At 44.4% G+C, this 20605-nt stretch overlaps 1 long non-coding RNA gene across 6 annotated transcripts; it reads right to left on the bottom strand.

Annotated features, from left to right (window-relative positions):
• Nucleotides 1–10669: 10669 nt before the first annotated feature.
• Nucleotides 10670–19552, bottom strand: LOC102139014 (uncharacterized). Of its 6 annotated transcripts, none has more exons than XR_010580382.2 (4): nucleotides 19402–19552; nucleotides 19123–19197; nucleotides 16765–17735; nucleotides 10670–11300 (listed from the first exon to the last, which is right to left on the bottom strand). It is a non-coding gene; the product is annotated as an uncharacterized lncRNA (long non-coding RNA). The 6 variants fall into 6 exon arrangements; XR_001484390.4 differs by having other exon boundaries at nucleotides 10670–15336; XR_012422097.1 differs by having other exon boundaries at nucleotides 10670–17735; nucleotides 19425–19552.
• Nucleotides 19553–20605: the final 1053 nt, after the last annotated feature.

The raw sequence follows: 20605 nt of genomic DNA on the forward strand, positions 1-20605 counted from the left end.
CAGGGCGATGGTTGTGGATGGATCCTCATGCACCATTCCCTTAGCTCTTCAGTACATGATAGAATTCTTATTTGAGAACCCAGGTCCCTATCAGTACAAGTAAAAGGAAAAGAAAAAACACCCAGAGTGAGATTCTTCAGGTAGCTTTGAGGATGCCCAAGGTGAAACATTAATTAATCAATAACAACATGATGGAGAGGCAGGTGTTCCCTCTTCTGTACCCCCTTTCCTGGAGTGTGGGAACTACTGAGGCTCTCACAAAGCAACTCAAGGCTAGGGAGGAGATAGATACCATTTTGTTTTTGTTTTGAGACGGAGTCTCACTCTGTCGCTCAGGCTAGAGTGCAGTGGCATGACCTCGGCTCACTGCAACCTCCACCTCCCAGGTTCAAGCAATTCTCCTGCCTCAGCCTCCCAAGTAGCTGGGACTACAGGTGCCCGGCCACCACTCCCGGCTGATTTTTGTAGTTTTACAGAATTTTTTTTTGTAGAGATAGGATTTCACCATGTTGGCCAGGCTGGTCTCAAACTCCTGACCTCTGGTGATCCACCAACATCGGCCTCTCAAAGTGCTGGGATTACAGGTGTGAACCACTGCACCTGACCTAGACATATACCATTTTTGAATAACAAGATATAGTAGAAATGCCAGCGGGAAGTTTACTCTTCATAGGTTGAACACATGATGTTGCAGATGCATTACCTCAATGCTGATCACTATGAGGGTTAATGAAATCCGAAGGAACTTTCTGCCAGCCCACTCGTCACCACCACCCCCCCACCCACCAACCAGCCATGCAGACAGAAATGGCTAAAAAGGCCGCAACATCCACATTGAAGACTGGGCACAGGGGCTAGTGCTTGAAAAGGACCAAAGGGCAGAGGTGCAGAGAGAGTGGGAAGGAGAGAACCTGGCAGAGGGAGGGTGATCTTTGCTAGTCAAGGTGGCCACACACTCAGTCTTCCAGATGGGGACACGGTCACAGAGACACATTCAACAGGGCAGAGGAGCCACAGCAAACCCTGACTCTATGGGTTTTCTATGGAGAGGGCTTGAAGCGAGGCATCTGGGGGTCCCCTGTGTGACCAAAAGACCAGCTACCAGAAAGGCTGCTTCGCGTGGGTCTGGCACTGCCTTCCCTTCCCAACAAGGGTCAAAGGAGGGGCTACTCCAGGTGCCAGGTGCTCGAACACACATAATCCCCTTGGCAGAGATAGCCCAGTCACCACCCAAGGTCCCAGGGATTAGATGCCAGGCCTGTCGGACTTGGGTCTGTGGTCTTCCCACAACACAGGAAAATGGCAGCAGCTGACAGGCTTCTTGTTCTAAGCACTGGCCGGGGTCTGCCTCTCATCTAAGGCTGCATCACACCCTGCCAGGTCCTCCCAACAGAGCTTGGTCATGCCACGTATGAATTCGTTTCACACCCCTCTGATCTCTTCCATGCTGCCAAACACACTGCATCCCTCATTTTCACTTAGGCATTCTGTCGAAGGCGAAAACAACATGTTGGAAGGGGGCTGTGAGAGGAATGAGGGAACACTTATTTAAAAATGAGATTTACCCTGTTCAACCCTACTCAGTCCTTGGAAATGACCTTCAGCACAGATTAGAGGTCTCTTTTTGGAAAATGGTAAAATTACAGAGACTGGTCCACTCCTATGTCCTCTTACTGGTCCCTTGGAATAGTACTTTTCGAACTTTACCGTGCCGAAGCATCCCCTACAGAGCTTCTTAAAACCGATATTCTTGGGCCCCATCCCCAGAGACCCTGACTCAGTGGGTCTGGGTGGGGCGGGGCAGAATTGTCATTTTTGACAAGCTCCCAAATGATGCAGATGCGAATGGTCAGCGAAGTGTGTGTAAAGTGCCCCTGCCTTGTGGATGTCACAAATGAACCCTTTCTAGGCACTGGCTGGATTTGTCTGCTAGTGCTGGAAGAGTGGAGAACTTTCTAGATTGCCCTGAGGGCCCCTGGGAAGTGTGGCTCCCTCAAGTGTTACTGTCACCCAGGAACATCAGACGGTCCCCAACTTTCTCTTCTTCCCGCTCACTTGGTGGGGAGAGGAGGACGGATGATTGGAAAGAGATGAAGGAAGCACTAAAATAAACTTTGCCTACTGGTGATTGTGCTGAGACCATTCCTGCCAAGAGAATGACTAGAAATAATATTTGCATTTGATCCAGATTTGAAGATTTGAGGTTGGACGTGCATACCAGTTTCCTTATTTGTAAAACCTGGAAAAAAACTACTACCTTGAAGATTCTTGCTAGGAGTAGAGTCACAGCTGTTGAGGGTAGCACCAGAGCCAAAATCTGGTTTCTCAGAATCTCAGGTCAGTGTTCTCATGAGTACACCAATGACAGTGGTGCCCATGGAGTGAGCACCCACCAGGTCTAGGCATTGCATAAATGGATCCACAGATGATGTTCCAGTGAAACCTCACAATACCCTGACAAAAAAGATATTGTTCTTCTCATATTACTCCTGAAGAAACCCAGTATTAGAGATTAAATAACTTATCCAAGGTCACAGGGCTAGAGGTGGAATCCAGATCTCACTCACACTGTGGCTGTTACCACCTCACAAATCCCAGGAATCCTCCCACCAGTGCCCTCAAGAAACCGTCAGGTTGGCTGCAGCCCAAATAAGGCTGAGAGTAGGGAGAGCTGGGGTGTAGAACCTGCTATCATGGAGCTTTGTGGTCTGGGGCAAGCCACTTTCCCTGTCTGGACCTCAGTTTCCTTATCTGTAAAATGGTGTCTAAGCGCTCTTCCAGTGCTAACATATAACGACTCTACTACTTTTCCACTAGGGCATTGGTACCAAGTTGAGTTCCATAAATTTCTCTCATTGCCAGCATGCCATCTCCAGGGTTCCAGCAGTAAACCAGGCCCCAGGGAACCACTTAAACTCCTGTACTCCCTCAGGCTTAGAGAGAAGGACCCCTATAGATCATCAACAAACACAGCTGCATGTCAGCAAACAGGAAGGTCCAGGTGAGCTGCTGGCTCAAACTAGGCAAGTACATGGATCCTGTCATGTCTTTTCCTTGGCACTTAAAGAAGGGAATGTGAGCACAGTAAGGTATGTACTCTGCATAAAAACATTTCAACACTATTTCTTTATAGATGAGATAGTTAAAGAGACTGGATCCAGGTGCCAGGCTGAGTGCATACAACAATTCAATATCAACACAACCTTCTAACAAGGCAGAATAAAGATTTTATTTTAATTTTATAGAGAACACCCACCATTAGCATGACATTTACCACTAACACTTTACTTGCTTTATCACATATCTATTCATCTAGCCATTCACTAATCCATCTTATTTTTTATAGATTTCAAAGTAAATTGTGACTTCAGTACATTTCTCCCTAACTATTCAAGTATATAGATCATTAACTAGAATTCAATATTTGATATATTCTCTTTGATGTAAAATTTATATACAATGAAATGTACCAGTCTTCCATATGTGTTAGCTGAATTTTGTCAAATGCATCAAACCTGCACAATGCAAACCCCCATGAAGACACGAAGCATTGCCATCACCTCGGAGAGTTCTCTCAAGCCCCTTCCTGTCATAGATTCTTCCCACTCTTCACTAAAGAGTCATTTTACCCAGAACAGGTTTTTAAATTTAGTTTTATTGAGTTATAATTTACATACAATGAGATTCATCAATTTTGTTTTTCTGGATGAGTTTTAACAAAATTGTGACACAGTTGTGCAACCACCGCCAGAGCCATGACATAACATATTCACATCACCCCAAAACTTTCCCTCATGCTCCTCTGCAGCCAATCACCTCTCCCCAACACCTGGCCCCTGGAAAACGCTGATCTGCTCTCTGTCACTATAATTTCGCCTTCTCTAGAATGTCACATTAATGTTACAATATGGTATGTAACCTTCCGCATTTAGCTTCTTTCACTCAGCCACATGCTTTTCAGACTTACCCACGTTGTTTATGTATCAATAGTTCATTCTTTTCTTACTGAAAAGTAGCATTCCATTGTGCTCAACGTACATAATTTGCTTATCCATTCACCTGTTGATGAACATTTGGATTATTTTCTGTTTCTGGAACTCAAATCCCAAATGAATACAATATAAAAATGATATGGAGTGAGTCTTGAATGGAAAGAATTAATCTCTGTATTAATTCTCATTTTGTATGGGGATTGGGGATAAACGTCTAGATCAAGGATCAGCAAACTTATTCAGTAAAGGGCCAGATTGCAAATATCTTAGGCTTCGTGGGCCATACAGTCTTTGTCTAAACCACTCAATTCTCCCATGATAGCACAAAAGCAGCTACATATAAACAAATATATATACCTAAAGACAATATAGAAACAAATAAGTGTGGCTGTGTTTCAATGAAACTTTTCTTATGGACACTGAAATCTGAATGCTATATATGTTTCATAAAATATTATTTGTCTTTTGATTTTTTTTTAGCCACTTAAAAATATAAAGGCTGAATGCAGTGGTTCATTCCTGGAATCCCAGCACTTTGGAAGAACAAAGTGGGAGGATCACTTGAGTTCAGGAGTTCAAGAGCAGCCTGGGTAACATAGAAAAACACTGTCTCTACCCCCTAAAAAGAAACAAAAACAAAAATTAACTGGGCATGGTGGTGTGTGCCCATAGTCCCAGCTACTCGGGAGGCTGAGGTGGGAGGATCTCTTGAGCATTAGAGGTCAAGGCTGCAGTAAGCCTTGATTGTGCCATTGCACTCTAGCCCGGGTGACAGAGTGAGACCCTGTCTCAATAATAAATAAATACAAATACAAAAAAAAAAAAAAATTCTTAGCTTGTAGGCTGTGCAAAAATGTGGGACAAGTGGGATTTTGTTACCAAAATACTAGGGGTTCAGTCTAGGTCCTGTTGCTCACAGCACAGAAAGCCAGTCACTGAGACAACATACACTGCTAAGGAAGAAGGCTTTAATTGGGTGCCAAGGAGATGGGAGCTCAGTCTCAAATCCATCTCCCTGACCAACTAAAACCTGGGGTTTATATAGCAGGGAAGAAATGTAATGATTTGTAAAGAAACAGGAACCAGGGAGGGACAAGGAAGCAATCATGATGAATGAGGGGTCAGGCATGTCATTGTCTGAATGTAATGATCTGGGGAGTTTCAGTTCTTTGCTACTTTCTTGAGAGGCTTGAAGGTCTTTTCCTGAGGAAGGCACTCAGATAAAACAAATGTAAACTTCAGGCTTTAAGATCAAAAAGGTCAATTTCTATGTTTATCCAAAAGAACAGTCTATGGGACTATTCGGTTTGTTTCAATTTGGCCCACAGGCTATAGTTTAATAGTCTAGATTACTTCAAAACATTTTAGAAAATTATGTTTAAGTACATGTCATCAAAATTTAATTATAACCACAAGATGAATAGAAATAGGATATACAACTGCCAATCAACAAAAGGAAAAACAATGGAATAAAAAAAAAAAAGATCATCTGAAGAAAAGATTAAAAGGTAAAAGAAACAAAGAAAATAAGAAAGCATGATAAATAGAAGACATAAAATAACATGACAGGAATAAATCTAATCATATATGTAATAACAGTACCCATGAATAGGTTAAATTAGCCTATTGCAAGACACAGAGTTTCAGTTTAGGTAAAGAAAATTTAAAAAATGAGCCATTGCCATTGCCAAAAGTCATATCTAAAATGAAATTATGCAGGATATTTGAAAACAAAGGTATAGAACTATATATGCTACCAAAATGGGTATCAAATATTATGTAATTGCTTCAAGAACAGATAAATTGTTGTTTATTACATAATAAGCAGCAAACACTAGGTAAATTGCTATAAAAACAGATATATCAATATGAACACCAGAAACAACAATTTGAAATAAAAAGCATCAAGGCCAACAGGGAGAGTTCATATTGATAAAAGTTATAGTCCACCAAAAAGATACACTAATCATATGCTTCAGTATACCTCAAAATAGAATTCTGAAATCTATTTAATATATACATATGAATAGAATATTGTACTGGATAAATAGAAAGTACCCATTCTTTCAAACATCTACAGTGCTTTACAAAATGAATCATGTATTTGACCACAAGGAGAATTCCAATACATTTCAAAAAGCATAAGTTATACAAACCTTCTTGTTTGGCCACTGCACAATAAAATTAAAAATTAAAAAGCAGCAACAAAGTGTGGTAGCTCATGCTGGCAATCCCAGCACTTTGGGAGGCTGAGGTGGGTAGATAGCTCAAAGCCAGGAGTTTGAGACCAGCCTGGGCAGCATGGAAAAACCCCATCTCTACCAAAAATACAAAAACTAGCCAGCCTCATGACCTGGTCTCAAAAAAAAAAAAAAAAAAAATTAAAAAGCAAAATGAAACATACAAGATAACAAATATATATATAGATACATTATATATATACTTTTTCCCCCAACTGGAAGTTCTAAAGCAACCTCTAACGCAGTAGTCCCCAACATTTTTGGCACCAGGGACCAGTTTCATGGAAGACAATTTTTCCACATATGCAGTGGGAGAGCTGGTTTCAGGATGAAACTGTTTTACCCCAGATCATCAGGCATTAGATTCTCATAAGGAGCACACAACCTGGATCTCTCGTATGTGAAGTTCACAATAGGGTTTGCATTCCTATAAGAATCTAATGCCGCTGCTGATCCGACAGTAGGTGGAGCTCAGGTGGTAATGCTCACTCTCAGGCTGCTTGCCTCCTGCTGTGTGGCCCAGTTCCTAACAGGTCACAGACTGCTCTGGTCTGCCGCCTGGGGCTTGGGGACTCCTGCTCTAACATTACTCTTAAGTTAACATTACTCTTAAGTTAAAGAGGAAACTGTAAACTAGAAAAAGTGACATTCAGAAACTCTGTTTCAGGGGCTGTGGGACATGGCCCAAGTGGGACTCAGGATAAGTTTATTAGAAACAAGTAGGGCTAACACTAAATGAAAGAGCATGAAATCAACAGTCTAGAATGAAAAGGCAGCAAAATAAACTCAAAGAAAGTAGAGGGATGGAGTATAAAATCAGCAGGATTTAACGAGGTAGAACACTCACACAAAAATATGAACTTAATTAATAAAACAAAATCTTGATCTTTGAAAAGACCATTGCTATTTACAAATCTAGTTAAAACTCATTTTAAAAGATATTTAATGTTTGAAATGAGCAAGAAAATACAACTATGGAGATTTTAAAAATATTTCCAAAGATGACCAAAAAGAAATTGTTAATTTAAAAAATTGAAAACCTAGATTGAAATATAAAATTTTCTAGGAAAGTGTAAATTACCATTTTTTTTTTTTTTGTAGGGACTACTGCAATGAGATTTTGCAGCAGGGAAGAAAGATTGGATTCAACTCTCAAAATTACCAAAATTAACACAGGAGAGACAGAAAACCTATATAGGTCGATAAACACATAAGAAATTAGAACAATTGTCAAGTTCTTTTTTTAAAAAACACCCAAACAGACTCAGATGGTTTTATTTGTGAATTACATCTAATTTTCAAGGGTCTAATACTGTCTATGATATATGAATTCTTCCAGACTAAAGGAAATAATCAGAAATCTACAAGAATAGATACCAAACTGGAAAGTGTAGCATATGTGCCAGCTGGGTGCCACGAGAGGCAACTGTCGACTTGAAGTTAGGAATGCAAACAGTTTGTCACACCTGCAAAAGAGAAAAGACAGGCTCAGGATTGGGTCAGAGAAGCTGTCAGACCAGGATACATATCTGACCAAGTATTTATCAGCCCAAGGAGAAGCTCCAGAGTTCTAGAAGCCATGCAATAAAATTATAAATTAAATTAGAGGCCGGGTATGGTGGCTCATGCCTGTAATTCCAGCAATTTGGTAGGCAGAAGTGGTGAATCACCTGAGGTCAGGAGTTCAAGACCAGCCTGACCAACATGGTGAAACCCCATCTCTACTAAAAACACAAAAAATTAGCTGGGTGTGGTGGCAAGTGCCTGTAATTCCAGCACTTGGAAGACTGAGGCAGGAGAATCGCTTGAACCCTGGAGGCAGAGGTTGCAGTGAGCCCAGATCATGCCACTGCACTCTACCCTGGGTGTGAAAAAGCAAGACTCCATCTGAAAATAAATAAATAAACAAATAAGCCGAGGCTTGTGTTCAAGGAAAATGCCCGGGCCCTTGTTTCTTCCTCACTCTAGTTTAGTCATAACCTGAAAGCATTCTGAGAAAAGCATGACCCTGTGTCACCACAAAATAATAAAAACAAAAAAGAAGAAGAAAGAAAAGCAAACTAGGCTGGGCATGGTGGCTCACATCTGTAATCTCAGCACTTTTGGAGTCTAAGGCACAAAGATTTCTTGAGCCTAGGAGTGTGAAACCAGCCTGGGCAATGTGACGAGAACCCCGTTCTACAAAAAAAAATACAAAAAAAAAAAAAATTAGCTGGGCATGGGGGCATGCACCTGTAGTCCCAGAGACTTGCAGAGCTGAGGTTGGGGGAGGATCACCTGAGCCCAGGTCAAGGCTGCAGTGAGCCATGATTGTACCACTACACTCCAGCCTGAGTAACAGAGCAAGACCCTGTAAAAAAGAAGAAAGAGACAGAGAAAGAGACAAAAGAAAGAGAGAAAGAGAGGAAAGAAAGAAAGAAAGAAAGAAAGAAAGAAAGAAAGAAAGAAAGAAAGAAAGAAAGAAAGAAAGAAAGAAAGAAAGAAAGAAAGAAAGAAGGAAGGAAGGAAGGAAGGAAGGAAGGAAGGAAGGAAGGAAGGAAGGAAGGAAGGAAGGAAGGAAGGAAGGAAGGAAGGAAAGAAAGAAAGAAAGAAAGAAAGGAAGAGAGAAAGAACGAGAGAAAGAAAGAGAAAGAAAGAAAACTATGGGCTAATCACACTAAAAAATTAAAGGCAAAAAATAATAATAATAAGCCTATTAGCAACTTGACTCCAACGGTGTTTTAAAAGGATTATACATAAAGAATATAAAGATAGCTTTAAGCAGAGAATCTATTAAGATAATTTGCTACAGGAGTATATGAAGGGCAGAAAAGATATTCCCATCACAATAAATGCTTTCATGAATAGATACGATAAAATGTATGCCTATTTCTGAATTAGAACCTAAAATTCTTAGCAATCTAAAGGTAGGTGGAAATTTTCCTTACTAAGGGCTAACAAAAACTTGTAGCAAATATCCTATTCAGTGGCAAAAAAATTAGACATTCCCAGAAAAGTCAAGAGCAAGACAAGATGGCCCACTGCCACCATTACTACTTTATTTAATAGTCTACTGGTGATCCTAACCAATTCAATAAGAAATAAAAATAGAAAGGAGAAGAAAAATTATGAATTTAAAAGTTGCCATTCCTTGTAAAATGGATTGTGGTTATGGTTGCCCAACTCTGAACATATTAAAAATCATTAAATTATATCTTTTAAAAGGGTGAATCCTATGGTATTGATGGCAGTGGCAGGCCATATGGAGCAGCTGCTGTCATCACGCTGGCTTCAGCAGTGAGGCATGGCTGGGGCTGCACTCTATTGAGCCAGCAGGAGCTAGGGACAAGCGGGAGACCCGCTCCTTCTGTGTTGAGGCAGGAGCTGCCTGGATGCTGCTGCAGCTGCCCAATCCATGGCTGTGGACCTGGGCATCCCTATACTCTCGGGGCTGGGAGCAGGGAGGAGATGCACTCTCCTGGGTGTAGCTGCAGCTGCCAAAGTTGTCCCTGCAGACCCGAGCCTCTGGCTCCACAGAGCAGGCAGGAGACCCGCTCCCCAGGCACAGTTGCAGCTGCCCCAACTGCAACCGCAGACCCAGGCATCTCTGCACTCTTGGGAGCCCAGGAAGGCACACCCTGCCCTCACAGGCTCAGAAGTGCCTGCTCCCACTGCCTGGCTTCTCTCTGGCTGCAGAGATGATGGGATGACCTGTCTCCAGAGAGAAGCTTCCCACTCCAGGGTCTCCTCTCTGCAAAAAGCTGAACACTCGTCAGGACACCCTGGCTGCGGAGAGGAGCTACCCACTGCGGGTCTCCTCAAAGCTGTTCTATCACTCAAATCTCCCCTTTGTCTTGTTCACTCTCCACTTTTCTGTGTACCTCATTCTTCCTGGTCGCAGGACAAGAACTTGGGACCCATCAAATGGTGGGGCTAAAACAGCTGGAACACAAACAGGACTGAGATACCCATCTTGCTCACCACGTTGCAGGTGAAGAGGAGAGAGAGCTGTGGCCCTTCGGGGAGCCCAGACCTGGGAGCTCCCCAAGTCAGGACTGTGACTCCCTCTTTGGGCCCCTGTGGTTCTTCGCATCTCCAAGTTTCCAGGCACCCCACGTTCCCTGGTGCCAGCTGTGGAAACTGCTTGCAGTGTGCCTGGTCCAGCCATGGCCTCGCAGAGAGCCCACACTGGCACCTGGAACTGCCCACCCTGCTGCAGCAGCCGGCGTGTCTGACTGATCAGTAGCCAGACCCCATGCTTACTCACACACCCCTCGCCACTCCATGCCTGACTTGCCCTTGGCAGGTGTGGGATCCAGGCTGGTAGGATGAGCTGAGCGCAGTGTGCCAGGTCGAGTGAGCAGAACGAGCCCAGCAGGCCTGAGCAAAACTTGGGCAAAGACACCACCGGCCACAGAGGTTTCTGGCAAGAAAAATGACACTCCAAGGATCCCGTAACAGTATGTGAATTGTATTTTAATATGGCTCTGAAAAAATTATCGTTATCAGCTACATGATTACCTACTAAGAAAATCAAAGAGAATAAATTTTAAAATGAATTAAAAGTGAGAGCATAGAAAGTTGCCAAGTGAAAAATCAACATACAAAATCATTTTCCAATACATCAGCAATAGCCAATTTCAAAGCATCCCAGAAAAGAAATCCCATTTACTGTACACAGAAAGATCAAACATCTACAAATAGGTCCAATAAGAAATGTGCAAGGCTTCAATTGTAAAACCAATACAGCTTTACTGATTGATATGAGCTGAGGCAAAAAACTGGACTGCCAAGCCTTTCCGGCCCCTTGCCTCCCTTCAGGAATGGTCAGGGGGTCAGGAGGATTCCTTTTAGAACAGCCTTGGGGACATCACAGGAACTATGGAGAAGGTGACTAATGAACTATTTTAAATGCTTTGCACCAAGTCTGGCACGTAGTGAGCAGTCAACAAATATTAATCCATTTTCCATGTATATTCCATGTGCAGCCAGAAGTTGGGGTCACAGACATTGAAAATCAGACTTGATCCTGTGGTGTTAGCTGGTTGATTGGGATGGCAGGAAAGCTTAGGGAAGAGCATGACAGTTCCTGAAATTAAAATATGCCACTTAGAGGTGAGGGGATCTGAATGGACATACGAGCTCACAGGAAAGCAAGTTGTTACAGTTCAGACATAGAACACACTCAGTGTGTGTGTTTGGGAGCAAGGGGGGAAGCTGTCTCACTTGGGGTGACCAGATCGTGAGATATGGAGCTCCCTCATGTTCATCCCCAAACACCCCAACTCAGGGATCCGCTAGAGGTCCCTGTGTGGGGTGTATTAAGCTCAAGCTCCTCTCTAGCCATTCAAGGCTTCCACGGTCTGGTCCTATTGGTGGACAATGCTGGTGCTCAGCTTGGACCTCCATCCTTTTTAAAAACTATTTTTGTCCTCCTCCTCCCACCCGTAACAGCCAGCAACTGCAGCTCATTCTCAAAGGACTATCCTCAGACTACATGGTATTGGAAGTACCTGAGAATGTACTTCCCCCAACAATTACAGTAAGTCCTCACCTAATGTCTAAGGAAAACGATGTAAAAAGAAACCAATTTTCTCAGAGGCTAATTGGTTAAACAGAAGTTAAGTTCCTACAGCCTACTTCCGGTCGTAAAAACGTCACTAAACTTCTAAATAGAGACCAAAAATACTTCTAATATTAACCATTGAAATAAATGTGAGCTATACATACATTTTAAAAAGATTAATAAAAACAACGAAGATAATGATTTACCAGCTTATTCCATTCAAGGTGGGGGTGGGTCAGAGCCCATCCCAGCAGCTCAGAGCTCTCGGTGGGGACCCGCCCTGGATAGGACGCCAGCCAATCTCAGGGCACCTTCACACAATCCACACTCACTTTGACTGAGACAAGGTAGACACCTCAATTCACTCAATGTGCACATCTCTGGGATGTGGGAGGAAACTGGAGTACCCAGGGAAAACCCATGCAGACATGAGGAGAACCTGCAGGCTCCACACAGACAGTGGCTCGGCTGGGGATCGATTTTTTTCTCATCAGTGTTAGAACGAAACCACATTGAACTGAATGACATTATTCCAGGACCTGCTGTCCTAGGGTGGCGCAGGCACTGCGAGGGTCTTCAGGCCTCTGCTTCCGCGTACCAGATGACCTCGGTTCTAATAGTGGGGGTCTGCATTAGTTATGGTAAAGCTGGCTGCCATAACGAAAACGTACCATGATTCAAGGATAAAAGCAGCTCGTTTTTTAGATAAAGTCTAAAATGGATATTCCTGATTTGTGGGTGGATCTCCTCTAACAGGGGACTTGGGGCCCAAGTTCCTTCCCTCTTACGTTCTGTCAACTGCAACACATGTCTTTCCAGAAAGTTTGAGGCTGGCTTGAAAGTGGCATGTATCACTTCTAACAGTAAGGAGGCTGGAAAGTTGTCAACCCAAGGAGAAGAGGAAATGGGTTTGGTGGGCCGCTAACCAGTCTCTGTGTTGTACTTGTGCCATATTAGTTGTTAAATATTTTGGATACCATCCCTTGTCAGAGACATGGATTTGAGGCTTGACTCTGCCTTTTTTTTTTTTTTCTCCCCAATCAATGGTTGCCTAGGCTCTGCCTCTTTTTCCCTTTTTTTTTTTTTTTTTGAGATGGAGTCTCGCTCTGTCACCCAGGCTGGAGTACAGTGGCACGATCTTGGCTCACTGCAACCTCCACCTCCCAGGTTCAATCGATTCTCCTGCTTCAGCCTCCCAAGAGCTGTGATTACAGGCATGCACCACTACGGCCAGTTAATGTTTTTATTTTTAGTAGAGACGGGGTTTCACCATGTTGGCCAGTCTGGTCTCGAGCTCCTGACGTCATGATCCTCCTACCTCAGCCTACCAAAGTGTTGGGATTACAGGTGTGAGCCACCGCGCCCTGCTGGCCCTGCCTCTTAATAGTTGAGAGGGGACAGACATGGTGGCTCACACCTGTAATCCCAGTCCTTTGGGAGGCCAAAGCAGGAGGATTGTGTGAGGCCAGCAGTTCAAGACCAACCTGGGCAACATAGCAAGACTACAAAAAAAATCTAAATTTTTTTTTTCTACAAAAAAAAAAAAATCTAAAAACTAGCTAGGCATGGTGATGAGTGCCTGTAGTCCCAGCCACTTGGGAGGCTGAGGTAGGAGGATCACCTGAGCCCAGGAAGTCAAGGCTGCAGTGAGTTATGATCATTCCACTGCACTCCAGGCTAGGCAACAGGTCTCAACTCTGTCTCAAAAAATAATAATAATAATAATTGAGAGAATTTGAACAAGTTGTTTAACCTCTCTGAGCCTCAGTTTTTCCATATGAAAACAGAAATGCTAATAATTATAATAAATAATACCTTCAGGGTTCCTTGGAATTATAAAAAAGATTATATTTGTCAAGGGACCTTATAAACTATTAAGTCTCATGGAAATGCTCTTCTTCATTCACCCTGCCTGGAATGAACTTCCTTTTCCCTTCCTTTATATAATTTCTACCCACCTTTCAAAGTCTGAGTACAATTCCCTGTTAAGAGGGCCAGAATGCTCTAGTCTATTAAATAGCAACTGTGACCTTTTGGGGTCCTGACACCACTAAAAAGAAGAAAAAAAATTGGTTTGAAATAGCTTGGGAATTTTACTACCCTGGGGGAGCCTAAGAGCAATTCCCACAACTGTAGCACTTCCCCCTAACTCAGAAATATTTGTTTCGCCTCCTGGTGAGCTTGTAGCAAGTTGTGACATTCGTCCCCAAAACACTAGGAATCAGGACATTCCTCTTGGACCATCGGTATCCAAACCCAACAACTAAAAAGATTAAAAACTCAACTTGAGGGACATGGAAATTAGAGGCTTATAACATTGCTTCATACCGCACCAGCTATGATATCAGACCCCCAAAATGTAACTGGCAGAGCCTAGAACTCCTGACTAATCCTCATAAAAATCCCCTTAACAATTGCCTCTTTTAGAAAACATTCTCAAGCGTTTCCAGTCCAAGATATGTTCTATTTTTCCCAAAGGATTGTATTTCATAAATGCCACCTGATACAAATGCCACTTAAAATCCTTCTTTTGTTAGTTTTGCCTCTCACACAGATGTTTAGTCACTTGAGATCAGGGACTGGGTCCTTTGACCCCACACTAGAGACATGGCAGACCATCACTAAAGATTTGTTAACCAAGGACTTCCCGTGGGGAGTGTCATTTCCTGGAATGGGATAGTCATGCTCCATTATCATGTTAAGCATCCAATATAACCATTAAAATATTGGGATTCTTGAAATCTGGTGTTCTTGGGCATTCATCTACCCAGGTTAGCACTGACCCAACCACATGGTACCACTCAGTGATAGGAAATGGGTGAGAATCACAGAGGAGTTTCCATTCATTCATCTGACAAATAATTATTAGATTCCAAAACCGTTCTTAGCACCTGCCAGGAGTTTCAAGAGAAAAGGCATATATGTATATGATAAAGACTCACTTTCTAGTCTAGTACAGTGACACCAGGTGATAAGCAGTCCAATAAAGCTGGATAAAGAAGCAGGCAAGAGATTTAGAAGCAAGGCCCAGGGAGGCAACATTAGGGACAGGCATGTGGGAACATGACCCAAGGGAGGCCCGGAATTGAGAACAGGTTTCAACAGCTGTCTCCACTTATCAGACTGGCAAATGTTAAAGACTGACAACACCAGGTGTTGCTAGGGTGTGCAAAGCAGACTCCCACATATTGCTGGAATGGTGTACATTTGCACTAACCTATCTGTGGGGCGATCTCACAAAATGTACCAACATTTAAAGCGTATATATGTATAACTCGGCAATTACAAACCAGACATTTATCTTGTGGGAATAACTGGGCAAATGAAAACTGACATTGGTACCACTGTAGCCTATTCATTGTGTCACCGCTTGGAGAGGGTAAAATTGTAATCACTTGGCCATGAACTTGTCCCTGAACCAATCACAATGGCCAGAAGGATCAGATCTTCTGACTGGTCAGGCCTCAGTCACACATCTCTCCTCTGTTGCCAGGGGATAGAGGAAGACTGTGATTGACAGTTGAGCCGTGTGGATTAGGATAAGAGAAAAGACAATTCCCTAAAGGAAAAAAAAAGGAAGAACATTGTTACTAGGGGACTGAAAATGGGAAAGCCAAACAAAATCTGTAATTAGGGCTGGGCGCAGTGGCTCACGCCTATAATCCCAGCACTTTGGGAGGCTGAGGCAGGTGGAGCACTTGAGGTCAGGAATTTGAGACCAGCCTGACCAACAAGGTGAAACCCCATCTATACTAAAAATACAAAAATTAGCCGGGAGTGGTGACATGTGCCTATAATCCCAGCTACTCAGGAGGCTGAGACAGGAGAATTGCTTGAATCCAGAAGGCGGAGGCTGCAGTGAGCTGAGATGGTGCCACTGTACTTTAGCCTGGGTGACAGAGCAAGACTCTGTCTCAGAAAAACAAAAACAAAAACAAACAAAACAAAACAAAAAAAACCCTGTAACTACCCCAGTCTACCATAGCAGGAGTCACTGGTGCAGAAGGAGAACTGCTTCAGGCAGACGGAAGAGATTAGTTTTTCCAGAGCCTTTACAGTCTGTGATGAAACCACCTCCAGAGAGGAGGAGGAGGAGGAGGAGGAGGAGGAGGAGAAGGCCACCCCTGACGAAGGAGACCCAGACTTGTAAATCCACCTCTATGAATAATTGAATAATTTTAAAGACATGGTTGAGGCTGTGAGGTAGTTGTAAGAAAAATATAAGCAAACAAGACAAATGAGGATACTATGGGCAGAGCCAGGAAAGGTCCCTGACCATGCATGGGCCCGCGTGGTGTCCACACATGTCAGTGAGACATTGGCTAGCACCGTGGGTACCACTTGTAGCCAAGCGAACTTGATCAAATGACTTGAGCACTTAAGACTTCAGTTTCTTTATCTCTAAGACTGAGAGAAGAAACCGATGTATGGGCTGACGGTGAGAATGTCTTGAGCCTGTGCAGGTAAAAACACCTGTGTGCCAGACATTGTGTACAGAACCTCAGCAAGGGGAAGGGCAGGCCAGAAACAACCCTCCAATTTAAACAGAAGAGAAAAAAGTAAACAGAAGAGATGAAGGATGGTGGCTCCAGGAAGTCTGAAACCTAGGGGTTTATTCTAGGGCAAACGGAGATCTCAAATTTAAGTTGGTGGTCATAATGAGGGTTACGACAGCACTTTCAATTAGAAACTATGTTGAAAAACTGGAACTTGCCCCCCTCCCACAAGTCCTTAACTGTGTATAAGTGGAACAACTGTTTACTTGTACATTTTTATTCTCATGGCTCATTCTCACTGGCTATTGAAACACTTCAGAACAGAAACTCCTTAAACGCCCCAAGACCAGGTTAGGGCACCCCGCCACCACCACCCTATTCCTCCATTTCGCCCTGTGCCAAGAGCACCACAGGCCTGCTCCTGCCTCAAGTGTCCTTCCCTGGGTCCAACAGGGGACAACGTGTACCGTGGTTGCCTTGAATTTCCTCACCTCAAATTCAGATCGAGTGACATTTGCACCATCAAGGTGGCAAGCACGCGTTGCTCTGTCTGGGAGGCAAGGAGAGATCGACACCATGAGAAGGTATGAGCACAGAGAGAGCACGAGGTGGTCCCACTGCTCCTGACCCCCACGAGGTCCAGTCTGTGTGAAAAACAGCATTGACCCAGAAACACAAAGGCACCCCTGTTTGTGTGGTATTGCGCAAGCCTCTGGCCTCTCCAAGCCTGTTTCTTTATCCTTAAAATTGTGGCAATTCTATCCTCTGAGGGCAGCCATGAAAAGTGGGGAAAAGCTTGCGGCAAGAGCCTCATAGCCTCCTAAGCAGCCATGCCCTGAGACGTCTGTGTCTTTTTTTTTCCGTCCCCCTGCCACCCCCCCGCCAAGATGGAGTTTCACTCTTTCACCAGGCTGGAGTGCAGTGGCACAATCTCTGCTCACTGCAACCTCTGTCCCCGCGGTTCAAGCAATTCTCCTGTCTCAGCCTCCAGAGTAGCTGGGATTACAGGTGCCCACTACCACACCTGGCTAATTTTTGTATTTTTAGTAGAGACGGGGTTTCACCATGTTGGCCAGGCTTGTCTCGCACTCCTGACCTCAGGTGATCCACCCGCCTCGGCCTCCCAAAGTGCTAGGATTACAGGCGTGTGCCTGGCCGGGGTGTGTCATTTTTACTTTTCCCCATCCCACAGGGTTTTACAGAGTGTCACAGCCGTGGTCTGTGCCCTGAGGTAAGAAGTAAATGGGTCAGATAACAAGGCATGAAAATGAAGCCAAAATGAAGCAGGTATTTCACAGAGGCTCGTCTTAGGGTTTTCCATCAGGAATCCAAAGTGTTGCTGCTACTGCAGACATCTGGTGTTGCTTGGCTGTGGCCACAGGGAGATGCGATGTGTCAGCCAGGAAATCTCAGAGGTGTCTGTGAGCAGGAGGGAGGCCACTCAGAAGCGATGTCCATGGGGCTGTGAAAGGGCAGGAAGAGAACGAGGAAACAAGGAAGCAGGCAGAAGGTGCTTTCTTTCCCTTCCCTGGCTCCTCATCACCTGCCCGGGGGCCCAATCAGCTCCGGTATCAGCGAATAGCCACCCTCAAATGGCTTCATCTCACCCTCCATCCCCAACTGTGGGATCTCCCTAGACATGAAGCAGAGACTCTAGCAAAAGGATGGTAGTGCTCTGCGGCAAACACAGCCATTCCAAATGGCATTCATGAGACAATTCCTTCATTCTCTGCTCTGTGCTTGGTGCTTTGGAAAGAAGCAAAAGACATTGGAACTACAAGCTGCTCACAATAAAGAGCTGTATTTGCACAGCCAACCCTGTAGAGGGGCTTCCCCAGGTCTAAGCCACCTAGGACCACAGATGCCACTATGGCTCTTCTGTAAGCACATCACTGGTCACTGATGTCCAAAGGAATGACTGGAGTGACAGGAAGGTAGGGGACCTGGGGGTGTGGTATGGACCCCAGTCAATGTGGAAGGGCACTCTGGAGGCTGGGTCAGGTTACCCAACCAGAGAGAAAATACCAGATCAGGATGGCAGATTCAGCAAGGGAAAGGCTGTGGCCAGAACCTAGGTGTGCCCATGGAGAGTAGCAAAGGCTATGCCATCAGCACACGCTGTCAGGTCTGGGCAGACAGGGACGCTCCCTGACCAAGTTCAGGCTGCAGGTGTGGTTAGGACGATAAGGAGAGGCAGCTCACTTAAGGGGGCTCCTGAGCATGAAGCCTCCTTCTCTCCCTTCCCTTTTCCTCCCTCCCTCCCTCCCTCCCTCTCTCCCTCCCTCCCTCCCTCTCTCCCTCCCTCTCTCCTCCTTCCTTCCTTTCTTCCCTTGACTTAGCAACTTTACATGGGATTATTTCCAAATAGCAGGGGTTCTTGGGACTTTTACTACTCTAATGTGCATTGTGAGTCTAAAAACTACCTGACTGTTCTTGCTCACTCATATTTCTTGGTTCTCACAAACACATTTCTTCCTAGGGAGCAGAGCAGCTGTATAGTCCAAGATTAGCTAGTCTCTGGTTAGAAAAAATCTCTCCAGCATCACGTGAACTTTGGGTACACACCCCCTTGCGCAATTAGGGTGACTCCCTAGCCTTATCAGCTGCATGGTGGCGGCCATCTCTTGGGTGGACTGTTTCTTCAGAAGGGTCACATGCTTCATCCAACTCTCTCAAGTATTGTTCCAGAGCTCAGGGACACATGATTTGATCTTTCCCTCATGCAGGCCACAGACCTCACTTAGCCTATAGGCCCTCTAAAGGCATTGCCCCCGACAGATAAACAGTCAGGCAGAGACCTCATGAACACTGGTCTCTGGACCAAAGATTGCCCAGAGCTTTTGCCTTACCAGGGTGGAAACTTCCCTCTTCTCACTTCAGCCTGGGACATTCAGCCGATTTGAGTTCTCACGAGACGCTGGTGCCTAGGCACGAGATCTGAATGATATCTTTCTAGACAACATGCACCTAACAACCTAACAACAGTCTCCCTAATCCCACCAACCACCCTCCCTGTGATGCTGGCCAGAACATTTTAAACACCAGCATGAGCCCTCCCTGCAGGTAAAAATCATGTCTAATCTCACCATTACCTCCCCAGCCCCCAGATACCCTTTGCTCTCCTCTACCTCTCCTGCTGCCCATGACGCACCGCCAGTCCCTGAGGACTCCATGCTTGTAAATAGCATGCCTCTCCTGGAAAATCATTACTCACTCTCCTAGAGCTGGAGAAAATGTCACTGCTCTGTGTACCTTCTCCTCTAGGCAGTTTGCTACTCTGATCTCTGAAGCCTGTTGCTCCACCTTGTGTAATAGGGTTACTGCTCTTTGGCTGTTGACACTTGTGTCTCTCCCACCTCTGCTAGAGCAGCTTGAAGTCAGGGGTGGGACGCAGTGTCTGGCAGGTGCTTCCTACAGATCTATTGATGAAGACCGGACAGACACAAGAAGCTCTAGTTCGGGAAAAAGAATAATGCACTGTGTACCTATTGCAAGCCAGACACTGTTCTAAGTTCATTTAATACTCACAACAACCCTGTGAGGCAAGTGCTATTGCCACCCTCAGTTTACAGCTAAGGAAACTGAAGAACAGAGTGGTTAAGTAACTTACACGAGGCCTCTCAGCTACGAAATAGTAAAGCCAGGATGGATTTGAACCTGGAGCCTCTGCTCTTAACCAGTATACCTATTGCCTTTCAAACTAACAGAAATGAGACCAAGAGCTAAATTTCAAGGTTAGAGGCATCAGCATCAAACAGACTGGATGCAAACATTGGCTCTGACCTTGACCTTACTCAACTAAGCTGAGCCTCAATTTTTTCAAATGTGAAATGGACATTATAATAATATTTGCCTCATCTTTCGTATGGTTGATTTTAAAACTCTATGGATCTGTTGTAATCATAATGGCAAGGCCTGTGTGCCGTGACCTTGTGAATCTTTCAGATTTGAACTGCTGCTGCCAACCCTAATCTCAACCCTGTGAGAAATGACATTCACAGAGGATTGCCTGGAGTGTATTTAATGTATCTCTTCCTATAGATTTTTGACGGAACCAGACCATCAACGCCTGTGCTCTTGGAACTCTGACCTTCCCTGGGTGTATCACATTTGCTTTCATTGCCCTTGGGTATTGGGCCCTCGCTGTATGCTTAAGCTGATTGGGTTTATGGTGGGCATGTTGGGGTGGATGTGACTTAGTTTCCTTTACACAGGATCATGGGGGTGAAAGAGCACTGGAATTGTCTTCATCCCTAGAAAAATGACATAATAAAGGGAAATTGTATTATTTTAATTGCTGGGAGTAGAAGTTTTCTTACGCAGCAAATGGCT

This window comes from Macaca fascicularis, chromosome 13 (genome assembly GCF_037993035.2).
Source record: "Macaca fascicularis isolate 582-1 chromosome 13, T2T-MFA8v1.1".
Taxonomy (NCBI): Eukaryota; Metazoa; Chordata; class Mammalia; order Primates; family Cercopithecidae; genus Macaca; species Macaca fascicularis.